This window comes from Mus caroli, chromosome 11, assembly GCF_900094665.2.
Source record: "Mus caroli chromosome 11, CAROLI_EIJ_v1.1, whole genome shotgun sequence".
NCBI lineage: Eukaryota > Metazoa > Chordata > Mammalia > Rodentia > Muridae > Mus > Mus caroli.
Window position 1 is genome coordinate 113,765,512 of NC_034580.1, and position 11,334 is coordinate 113,776,845.

Here is an 11,334-nt window from a genome sequence, read left to right on the forward strand (position 1 = left end):
GGTGGTTGTGAGCCACCATGTGGTTGCTGGGATTTGAACTCTGGACCTTCGGAAGAGCAGTCGGGTGCTCTTACCCACTGAGCCATCTCACCAGCCCGTTACGACAGTTCTAGGTCAACCAACCAAACTAGCTTCTTCAACCCTCAATAGGGGAAGAGAACCCTTCAGAGGCAGTCAACCCCGCAGGCCTTGGGAGGAGACTGGAGTTTTGGCTTTCCAAGTTCTCCCTTTGCTGTGCAGAGCCTTTCTCTCTCTCTCCCCGTGTTGACGTGAGTGTGGTACCTCACCCCAGCAAGGGCCTGCTGACTCTGTGTCCGTGGTGCCTGAGATTTTCCTGCTGTTACTTGCTCTGCTCCAAACACTTCCTGCCTCTCAATTCTTTAGCTCTGTCATTTCTCCACTAGTGACAGTTGGGGACAAGACACCCTTCCTAGGGTAAGGAATCCTATAGAGTTGTCTCCTTTAGTCCTCTGCCTTGGCCCTGGTCCCCAGGCTGACCCAGTCCTTCTTCCTCTCTGACTATGTCCTGTCTGCAGTCACGGGGTCACCTCACCCTGCTAGTTGTCTCCTCTCCCCACAGCCACTACTCTGGGCAGGGCAGGGTGACCTGAGTGTCTGCCATAGGTGACCCTTTTATTTAGTGTTTATGTACAGGCACACACGTGCATGTATGTGCACACACACGGAGGCCAGAGGTCAACCTCAGTTGTTATTTGTTTGTCCTCCTTATTTTTGGAGACCGTGTCTCTTTCTGGGACATGGGACCCACTGATTAGGGTAGACACCAGCCATCAGTGCAGGGACTTCCGGTACTGGGTACCATTACCATTTCTTCCATGGGTGCTGGGGTGGCACGAGGCCCTCACGCTTATGCACTAATGCTTTCCCCACTGAGCCATCTCTGCAGCCACTCCTCCCCCACCCAGCCTCTTGACGAAGCCTGGGGCTTTTCACCAGCACTTTAGCCTTGTGATATTCTATCCCCAAATGTACTTCTCTGCTTCCCTCCTAGCATCTCCTGCTGGGCCCTTTCTCCATCTCAGCCATCAGCAAATGCCCTTGGTCCTCAGCTTCCCTGTCTTTGGGTCTCAGCTAGAAGATTCTTCCTCCAGGGAGCCCATCCTGACACGGGAAGGACTGGGCCCTCTTCCTGGGTGACACAGTACTTTTCTATCCCACTGTCCACGGGCCACACATGCATATTTGTATCACCTGCTCTGTGCAGCTGACCCTGGGGCTTTATGTGTCATGCTCTGTGTGCTTAGCCAAGTGCCTGATTCTGGGACTTGGTGAATGACAGGCTGTGTGGCTGATGAGGGAGGGGCACATGGGCAGCCTGTGTGTCTCCGAGTGACTGACACAGGAGAGTCCCTTGGTCCAGTGCCTCTTGATCTTTGGCCACTGGCTATACACATGGAGAACAGGTGCTATGTGCCTCCCCAGACAGTCCAGAGAACATCAAGATCAACCCACCCTCACCATCTCTTGCCACTTGAGGGAGGATTTTAAGAGACTCAGGCCAGGGTTTCTTGCGGGGAGAGCTGTCTCTGGGGTTATGTCTGACTCCCTGGCACCTGGCCAGGCTGGTGCAGGCTCTTGGGTGTGGGCACGTGTGTGAGCACACTCTCACATGCTGAGTTCATGGTTCAGTGTGCTGTGTGTGCGTATTCCTGTAATGCTGGACCGCTGGCAGGAAGCGAGCTGTGGAGAGGCTGCTGGGAACCCGGCGGTCCCCTCAGAGATAAAGAGAGGCAGCAGATTGGAGCTGTAGATAGCAGCTGGCCCCAGTAAACGGGGAGAACGTCCTTCCCAGCCACTCAGCCCACCCCTCCATAGGGCACTGGTCCAGAGGAGACCAGGGACGCCACCATTACAGCCTGGGGGAGGGGTAAAGGCAGGTGCTGGAGAATGTGGGGTGCCGGCTGGGCTTAGCAGTGGGCAAATACTTGACTCACGAAGCTTCCCCCCACCCCCCCGCCATGCCAAGTTCCCCTGTCATGACGGAGGGCAGGAAAAGGGAGAGCAGTTCCCCCAAGTCTTCGCATGTCCCCTATGGGGATCCCTCCAGCCCACTCCCACCCCTTCACTCCCCCACACCCCACCCCCCATATCAGGAAACCTGGCACTGTGCCCTGAGGGTAAAAAGTGAGCATAAGAGGGGTCACAGCAGTCAGGGTCACTGTGCAAACAGACAACAGTGGGTTTCAGTTCCTGTGAGGCTAAAGGGGCCTTATTAGCTTACTTCTGCATTAGCTGGCCTCCGCAGGGGCCGGGAGGGATCTGGCAGGGCTCTGTACGGAGTCTCTCTCGTGTTTTTCTGCTTCAGGCATGGGATCTAACTCCCCTGCAGAAAAGCACACAAGGCATATTTGTGCCGCACAACAAGCCAATTCGAACAGCAAATGAGCTCCCGTGTTGTGGCCACTCCCATCAAGAGGGGGGACCATGAAGCTGCTATGGTGGTGGCTCAGGCCTGCCACCCCTGCACTGGGGCAGTTGCGGCTGAGGCAGCAGGATTGCCATGAGACTGAGGTCAGCGTGGGTTACAGAGTGAAACTTTGTCTTTAAATGGGGAAAAACAAAAGTGGACCGTGGTCAAGGTTCCAGAAATTTCCACTTCCCTCCCTCCCTCCATCCCTCTCTCCCTCTCTCCTTCCCTCCCTCCCTCCCTCCGCTTATCATCACCCAGCTTGTGTCCATCTCTCTAGACAGTGAACTGTGGCTGGATTTTGAACCATCGCCTAAGTGGAATCCTTGAGGTCAGGAGCCATCTTCCTGAGAGCCACCACCTGTTGGTCGGTTGTCCTTTCCTGTTTTGGGGAGGCCTTGTAACTTTCTAGTCCAGACGTAAGCTTTAGGGTGCCAGTTGTCACCTACCAGCCCTTGGGTCCTGGGACTTGGGAGCAAGTCACCTGCCGAACCATCTCGCAGGCCCTAGGGCACAGTTCCAGTCCGGAACCTTCAGCCATGTCCCGTTTCCTTTGTGAGTTGGTGCTGCTGCAGGGAGCATCCTTGTTCCTGCTCTGAGTCCCTCTGCTTCTGTGGCCTGGGGTGGAAGCACTGAGTCACAGCAGGCTACCTGGCAAGCCACCTCCCCAAGGGATGGAAGTGTGTTCTCCTGCTTCCCGTCTGGATGAGTCTTGCGTCATCAGACTTACTCCAGCCCTCTGGGCAGTCAGGCACGTGGGATGTGTGGCCTTGGGATGTGCAGCACCTTGCTTTGTGTCTGGGTCTTCTAGTAAAGGGCCTGTCTTCCTGAGGACCAGCCAGTTAGCTTACATATGTTGCAACCTACTCCAGCTGGGAAATGTGTGTGCAATCCACTCTCTCCGGGGTTTGATCTTTCCTTGTATGGCGTTCATTCATCTTTTTTGGTTCGTGTGTGTGTGTGTGTGTGTGTGTGTGTGTGTGTGTGTGTGTGTATGCGTTTAATTTCTTTTAAAGATAAGTTTTCTTTACAAAGTCCTGACTATCCCTGACCTCACTATGTAGACCAGGCTGGCCTTGAAATCCACCTGCCGATGCCTACCTGGTACTAAATTAAAGTCACACATCACCATGCCCAGCTTGTGATTGGCTTATGAGGTTCTCCTCAGCTCCCCTCCAGATCGCAGGGATTCTCATCCATCTTCTTCTGCAGAGAAAACAGTGCATCTGAGTGTGTGAACTCATCATCTATGTGTGCATCTGAGCGTGTGTGCACTCACCACCTGCTATGTGTGCATCTGAGTGTGTGAACTCATCATCTATGTGTGCATCTGAGCGTGTGTGCACTCACCACCTGCTATGTGTGCATCTGAGCGTGTGTGCACTCACCATCTGCTATATGTACATCTGAGCGTGTGTGCACTCACCACCTGCTATGTGTGCATCTGAATGTGTGTGTGCACTCACCACCTGCTATATGTGCATCTGAGCATGTGTGCACTCACCACCTGCTATGTGTGCATCTGAATGTGTGTGTGCACTCACCACCTGCTATATGTGCATCTAAGCGTGCTGAGTGAGCCATAGAGACTGGGAACACCAAAAAATAGCACAGGGGAGTAGAGGTGACAGGTGGCCCATGAGCTAATGCTGGTGCCGATGTGGTCATTCTAAAAGGTGCTGGAGACTCTGTTGGCCGTTGGTGAGCTAGGGTGCTGGACAAGCCACAGTCACCCAAACTGCTGCAAGCCAGTGGCTTCTGGGGTCATTGTCACACATCCAAGAAGAGTAATGACTGGCATGCAGCCTAGAAGCAAGTGGGTCAGATGTAGATTTACAAGGAACAGTAGGAAGGACTCCTGCAGGAAGGAGAGGCTCAGAGGGAACAGGGCCACCGTGCTGCTCTGCCTGGTGGTCCTGTGACAGGAACAGGAAGGATAGAGGTAATTTTACTGAGATTGGTCACTTTTGAGCATTTTTGCCAGCCAAAGCAGTGAGGAGACCACACACCCTATGTGTGCTCCCTCGGCCTAGCTGGAGAGGCAGGCAGTCACGTGTTACACTTGCAGTCATGGGACTGGTCACATGTTACAGTCATGACCAGCTCATGATCCGGTCCTTCCTTCTCTTCCTGCAGAGAGTCAGCTCCATCCCACCCCATGTCCCCTCTGGCTGGGCCGAAATGACCCTCAGCAACTCCTGCATCATCCCCTCCCCAGATAGCACAAATGCTAAGGCTACATGTCTTGGAACTGTAGTGTCTGTCTGATGTACCCACAGTTTGAGGTCCCTTTTGGGGTAGCACCACCAGGATCTGCCTTAAGGGGAACTCGAGGGGCAGCTTTGGATCATGGGAGCCCAGCAGAGAAGGCTTGGAGGAGCGGAGAGCACCCTGGGAATCCTGGAGGACTACTGCTCCTGTGTGCGTTCTGAAAGCAGTCAGCCTCCAGGAATCTTAGATTGCATTGGGGGGGGGGGGGCATGGGATCCTTGAGATAGCACAGTCCCCACTCAGGGGACTATCTGAGAGGCTAGAGGTGGTAGGTGTTAAGGGCGGCAGAGTTTGGGAGAAACCTGGCCTTCCTGACCCCTACCAGCTGTGCTTAGAGACTGTGTGAGCGCCTGCCACCTTTTCAGATGCCTCATGCTCTAGCTGGCAGCAGGCTATGCTTTTGTATATTCCATGCTAGCTGTTCCTTCCAGGGCCTTGCTCCTCACTCCTGAGTTCTGCCCCTCCCTCCAAGACAGCTCATTAGTCGTGTTCCCCCACCCCCTTCAGCCCCCCAACAGTACAGCCTGCTCCTGGCTCCCTGCTCCCAGCCTGGCTCCCGCTCACAGCTCCATGATCACAGGACAGCCTGGCTCCTGGGCTGCGTTTGACATTATTTACCGTGCAACTTCCTTCTTCTTCCAGGAACTTGTCTCTAACTTCAGGCGGCTTCTCATCAGGCAGCAAGACCTCTAATCTCTCACATCTCATTTACTGGCACCGAGCCTCGCAAGCTTCCTGCTACTGAGCCTGGACTGAGGTGCAGGGTCAGCACCCTGCCTGCTGAGATTCTCGATGCTCTGGGGCCTCCCCGGGTCTCTCTTTTCAGATTTTCAGGCAGGAAGACAAAGATTCTGGGGAGGGATGGCCAGCTGCAGGATTGGTTTGTCTCAGCAGCCCTTATCCCAGCGCTGGGATCAGGAGTGGGGTAGCCTCTGGCCTTGGAGCTCAGGATCTAGCCCACAAAGTCAGTGTCCCTCCCTCTGCCCCTGTGAACTTGGCAAAGGCCCCAGAGGGCATGGCTCTCTTGAGACCATCCCCTGTGTTCCTTGAATTCCCTGATTCTACAGCCTAGAGCCTGAGCCCAGTGGGAAAGCCTGGGAAGGTTTGGAAGCTGGGTATGAATGGCGGGCGTGGTCAGTGTTCCGGGCTTTATGCCTGCTGGAGATGCAGACTGGCAGGCCTGGCCTGGTTGTCAGACCTAGTAGGCTTCCCAAGTCCCCTAGCAGAGTGTGACATCTGCCTGCCCCTACCTAGGTCCTGAGTCTTTGACAGGCAGATCTGCCTTACTTAGGAACAGTGTTCTTGAAGATGTCCCCAACTTAGGACTGTCTGGACTTTGCTGTGGTGTGAAGCAAAACTTTCAGTAGAAATTGTCCTTGTCCTGATCTTTTCTAGACGATCAACATGTGACATGAGCCTGTCCTAGCGGCTGGGCAGTGACTGGACCCCACAGCTCCCCAGCCCCGAGAAAAACCATGGTCCTCCCGTGGCTGTTTCTCCTGCTGGGGTTCACATTTGCCACTTTCAGTTTATGATGGGTTAGTGCAGCTACTGTGAGTGAAGGGCATGTATGATGCCTCCCAAATGCCTACTGTGTGCCCAATACATACTGGGCACTGGACACCTACGGTATACTGATCACCCACAATGTGATCTTCTCTGTAGCCCTCCAGTCAGTCATCTCTCCCAGAGCCAGGATTTGAGATTTGAACTTCACAGCTCGAATTGCCACACGCTGCCCTTTTACCCTCTGGGGAGGAAGTTTGGTGTCAGGAGGAGCCACCCCTTATCTGTTGTCTCCACAGAACCTATTTCAGTACTGTTCCACAGACAAGTCTCACACACACACCCCCAACCCCCCCGGCAGTATGGCAGAGAGGATGGGTGTTGGCCATTGTTGGAGGTCACCGCAGCCATCCCTCTTGGTCCCTAGATATATCAGCTGGCGTTGTTGTCACCATGGCAGGGTATGAGGAGCACGGGGAAGAAGGAAAATAGTGTGAGCTGGCATATGGGCTCATGCAGAAGGCGCCAAGAACTCACCCTGGAATCCCAGGGACCGGCTGGAGTCTCAGGGGAATCTGCTAGGCCTTGTTCTTCAGGAGAGAATGTGTGTGAGAACCAGGGCTGGGGCGGCTGCTGGGCTCAGCATTTAAACCATATGGTCAACAGATGAGCTGCCTCTCTAGCCCAATCACATTCTTCTTAATGCTAATACCCATAATATCATTATTATTATTATCCTGCTGTTGGAAGCATGAAGACGGGGTATTATAAATGCCAGAGCAGCCTTGAATTTGCAGTGTAGCTAAGAATCTTAAAGTGCCTACCCTCCTGTCCTCACTCCCCACATGCGTAGACACACCGCCATGCTTGGCTGTAGAAGCCAGTCAAGTGGCTGGGTATTGTTTGACATGAGTACAGCCGTGTCAAGGACCAGTGCCTCAGTCCCATGGGAGTGGCAAAGCCTTCCCCAGTGTGAGTGAGGCTAAGGGGGATGGCAAAGCCTCCTCAGGTCAGAGTGTGAATGTTGACAGTGTGTTCAGAAAACAGCCACCATCAATTTCCCTCCACCCCCATGTTACAGCCGGAACGCTGCTCCCCGACAGACATCAGCTAAACCTGCCTCCTTGTTCAGCTGTGAACTATAAGCCCCACCTGCTTGCTCACTTGCAGGCAATAACCCCGCCTCGCTGTTCAACTGCTTGTAATAGAAAAGCAAGCCTCTTGGGTGCTGTGTCTTTTCCATCAGAGCCCAGCCACTCGATCCCTGCCTCTCTATGTCTGTGTGTCTGTCTGTGTGTTTGTCATATCTTTATCCCCTGGCCACCCCACTTAGTTCAGTCCCTGGACTTGGTGCAAGGACAAGACACTTGGCTTCTATTTCATTGGGACAGGGTCTTGTTCTGTAGCACTGGTCGGTGTGGCAAGTACCATGTAGATCAGGTTAACCTAGAACTCACAGCAACCCTGCCTCAGATTCCCCCAAGCGCTAGAATTACAGGCAAGAGGCACCACACCCAGTTTTGGTGAATATTTTATATGCAGTAATGCACACATGCCCCTCAGAGACTCATAATCTGTAAACTCCTACAAGTATGTGGGGTTTTATTGGCAGGTATGTGCACAGTCCTAACAGTGCCAGGCTTGAATGAAGGCCAACGTTTCCCAGGTCTGATACTTTCTTGTCCTGGCACCTGTTTGCTGAGTCCAGGCTGGAAGATGGCCCCTCTTTGGGGTACCTGGAGGGCTGTGTATAGTGCAGAGTCCCAAACGGGCTTGTTGAAGACGGGAGGGTGATGTGGTCACAGAGAGGCTTATACCCCTCTGTAATGGGGAATTCCCCTGCTGGGAGCAGAGACAAGCCTAAGTGGCTCTCACCCTGAGGTGCAGGACCCCATGGCCATACCCTCAGACCTATTCACTCTGCATAGGACAGCAGGTGACACCTCCTGTGATTGGGACCTTGGGACCTCAGGCAGAGCTACTTCTGGGAACAGAATTCCCCAGGCAAGCTGAACAAAGCACAGACAACTGTAGGTTACATTCCCAGGTGTCCTTCCTCTCATGGGTGCTGAATGCCTGAGAGGTGCCAGGAACCCTGGGGCTTTCATGCATACCAAGCAGTGGTGTGAACAGAGGAGAGCTGCCACTTAGGGAGGAAGATCCTGGGAGAAGACTTCAAGGCTCAGTCCATCTAGCAGTTTGCTAGCCTTCGCTGGGCACTGGGTTAGAATACTTTGTCTTCCCATACTTCCCAAAGAGTGGAAATCACATCAGGGCCGGGATAGTGGCATGGCAGGACAGTGACTCCCACTGGTGATAGAGCAGGCTCAGGAGGCTCCTGAAAGTACTGTGGGCAGAACTGGAGCCTGGGTGTCCAATGTTTGGGTTTCCGCGTACCACAGTAGGTGGCCAGTGTGCATGGAGGCAGCGGAGGACTGTACTGAGAGGGTGGGGAGCATGGTCCAGCTTTCACCCGCTTCTGTACCTGGATGAGGGAGTCTCCCATGATAGCCCCATTTTCCCATCTCTCCTGCGCCTGGCTCATCTTGAGGCGGCTTCTGTCCTTGTCACTGTTTGTCCCATTCATGTCCCTCACTGGGCCACAGGATCCTTCACTGTTTTTTTTTTTTTTTCTTTTAGATTTATTTATTTATTTTATGTATGAATACACTGTCACTCTCTTCAGACACACCAGAAGAGGGCATCAGATCCAATTACAGATGGTTGTGAGCCACCATGCAGTTGCTGGGATTTGAACTCAGGACCTCTGGAAGAGCAGTCAGTGCTCCTAACCGCTGAGCCATCCCTCTAGCCCGCTTCCGTGGTTCTTATTTCAGGAACTCCATCATGTGGTTGGGCATTGTTGGTGGGTGTTCTGGAACTAAGTGAGGACTGAGGAGGAGGAGGGCTGGGGAGGCTTCCTTCAGAAAATGAGCAGTGGCCCTGAGACATGAGCCAGGGGACAGGACACTTCCATCAAAGGCAAGGAGCTCTGCTGTCCCTGGGACAGACCAGTGGGGTCGGCTCCTATAGTCAATAGGGACCCCTCTAGGCTTTTGCTTTCTTGAGACAGGGTCTTACTGAGCCGCACTAGCTGGCCTCGAGCTCACAGAGATCTGCTCACCTCTGCTGGGACAGCACAGAAGCAAGCCTTCCGTGTATGTGGACCCTCCTGCAGAGGAGAAGGCATGAAGGACGGCTGACTGCCTCTGAAAGTTTGCCGGGACTTCCTGCCTAGGCCACACAGTTCAAGCCAGACAGTCCCTTGGAATCTGAAGGTCATGTGTTTAATTTGTTCATGTCCTGTGTGAGTGTTTACTGGGACCCAAGAGCCTTCCAGGCATCAGGTTTGGGAAACCTTGACTAGGGGCTGGGCTTCAGGCTTGAGTCCATGGTACACTAGGGCTCTGACCTCACTCCTGCACGGACACCGGGTCCCCTCTGTGCTCATTCTGGCTGGCCCCTGGGCTTTGGGTAGACCTAGAAGAGGAGACCTAAAAGGTCCCTCCCTGTGAAGTCCTTTGGGAATAGGTCAGAACAGCCTGCCTAGGGCCCACCATGGGCAGCCGTTTCCAGAATGGAGGTTTCATCTTTTTGTTGTTGTTGGCAAATATGCATGTAGTCTTAATTATTTATACCTGGCACTTATCTCCCCAAATGCTTTATCGGGATTCTGTAGTCAGGCAAGCATGCATGGCAGGCGACAGGGTGGGAAGCAGACAGACACACAGACCCAGGCAGCACCCAAATCATCCTGGCCCAGTGGTCAAGATAGAGGGACCCCATCAGTGGGAGCGTTGACCTTTCCATGCACACGTGTGTGTCATGCCCATGGGAGTCTAGAGCTGGCAGGTTTATCCATTGCTTTGCCTAGGTTGCAGCAGGGTATGACCACCAAAGCCCAGTTCTCCTGTATTTGGTTGGTAGTCAGAGCTGCATAGGGAGCTAGCCACTCTTGAGGCCCAAAGAAGGGCCCTAAACTGGCTATGGCAATACATGCTTATATTCCTGGTACTTGAGAGACGAAGGCAAGAGGCTTTCGAGTTTAAGCCTAGCCTGGGCTATACAGTGTGTTCTAGACTAGCTTGGGGAAAATGAAATCCTGTCTTCCAAAAACCAGAGGTTGAAAAGATGGCTCAACAGTTAAGAACAGTGGCTGCACTTGCAGACGACCAAAGTTCAGTTCCCAGCACCCACATGGCAGCTCACAAGCATCTGTAACTCCTGTTCTGGGGATCCAACGTCTTCTTTGGGTACCAGGGATGCATGAGGTGAATGTACATCCATGCAGGCAAAGCACCTATGCACAAAAAAAAATTAGCCAGGCATGGTTGAACCTTGAAAAGGAGTGGTAGGCTGGGTGGTGGTGGTGATGGCACACACCTTTAATCCCAGCACTCCAGAGGCAGGGGGAATCTCTGACACCAGCCCAGTCCACAGAGTTCCGGACAGCCAGGGCTACAAACCTGGTCTTGAAAAGCAAAACCACAATACAAAAAAAAAAAAAAAAATTAAAGATTTAGAAAATATTTTTAAGCACTTGCTGCTCTTGTGGGGGATCTGGGTTCTCTTCCCAACATGCACACACACGGTGGCACTACCACTGTCTGCTGTCTGTAACTCCAGTTCCTGTGGATCTGACCCCCCTTTTGAGTATCAAGCATATATGTAGTCCACAAATACACATACATGCAAACACTCATACGCACAAAATAAATGAATCTTAAAAACAAAATGGCCGAGCCGGGCGGTGGTGGTGCATGCCTTTAATCCCAGAATTTAGGAGGCAGAGGCAGGTGGATTTATGAGTTTGAGGCCAGCCTGGTCTACAGAGTGTGTTCCAGGACAGCCAAGGCTATACAGATATACAGAGAAACCCTGTCTTGGAAAAAAAAATGGCCAGGGGGCTGGAGAGATTGCTCTTCGGATAAGAGTACTGACTGCTCTTCCAGATGTATTGAGTTCAATTCCCAGCAACCACATGATGGCTCACAACCATCTGTAATGGGGATCTGACGCCCTCTTCTGGTGTGTCTGAAGACAGCAACAGTGTACTCACATACATGAATAAATAAATCTTTTTTTTTGTTTGTTTGTTTTTTGGTTTTTCGAGACAGGTTTTTTTTTTT

At 52.8% G+C, this 11,334-nt stretch overlaps 1 long non-coding RNA gene across 1 annotated transcript in view; it reads left to right on the plus strand.

Annotated features, from left to right (window-relative positions):
• Positions 1 to 10,699, plus strand: part of LOC110305963 — a 17,312-nt gene extending 6,613 nt beyond the window's left edge. The window contains exon 4 of the long non-coding RNA XR_002379213.2: positions 9,279 to 10,699. This is a non-coding gene — a long non-coding RNA (uncharacterized LOC110305963). The remainder of the gene's footprint in view (positions 1 to 9,278) is intronic.
• The last annotated feature ends 635 nt before the right edge of the window (positions 10,700 to 11,334 follow it).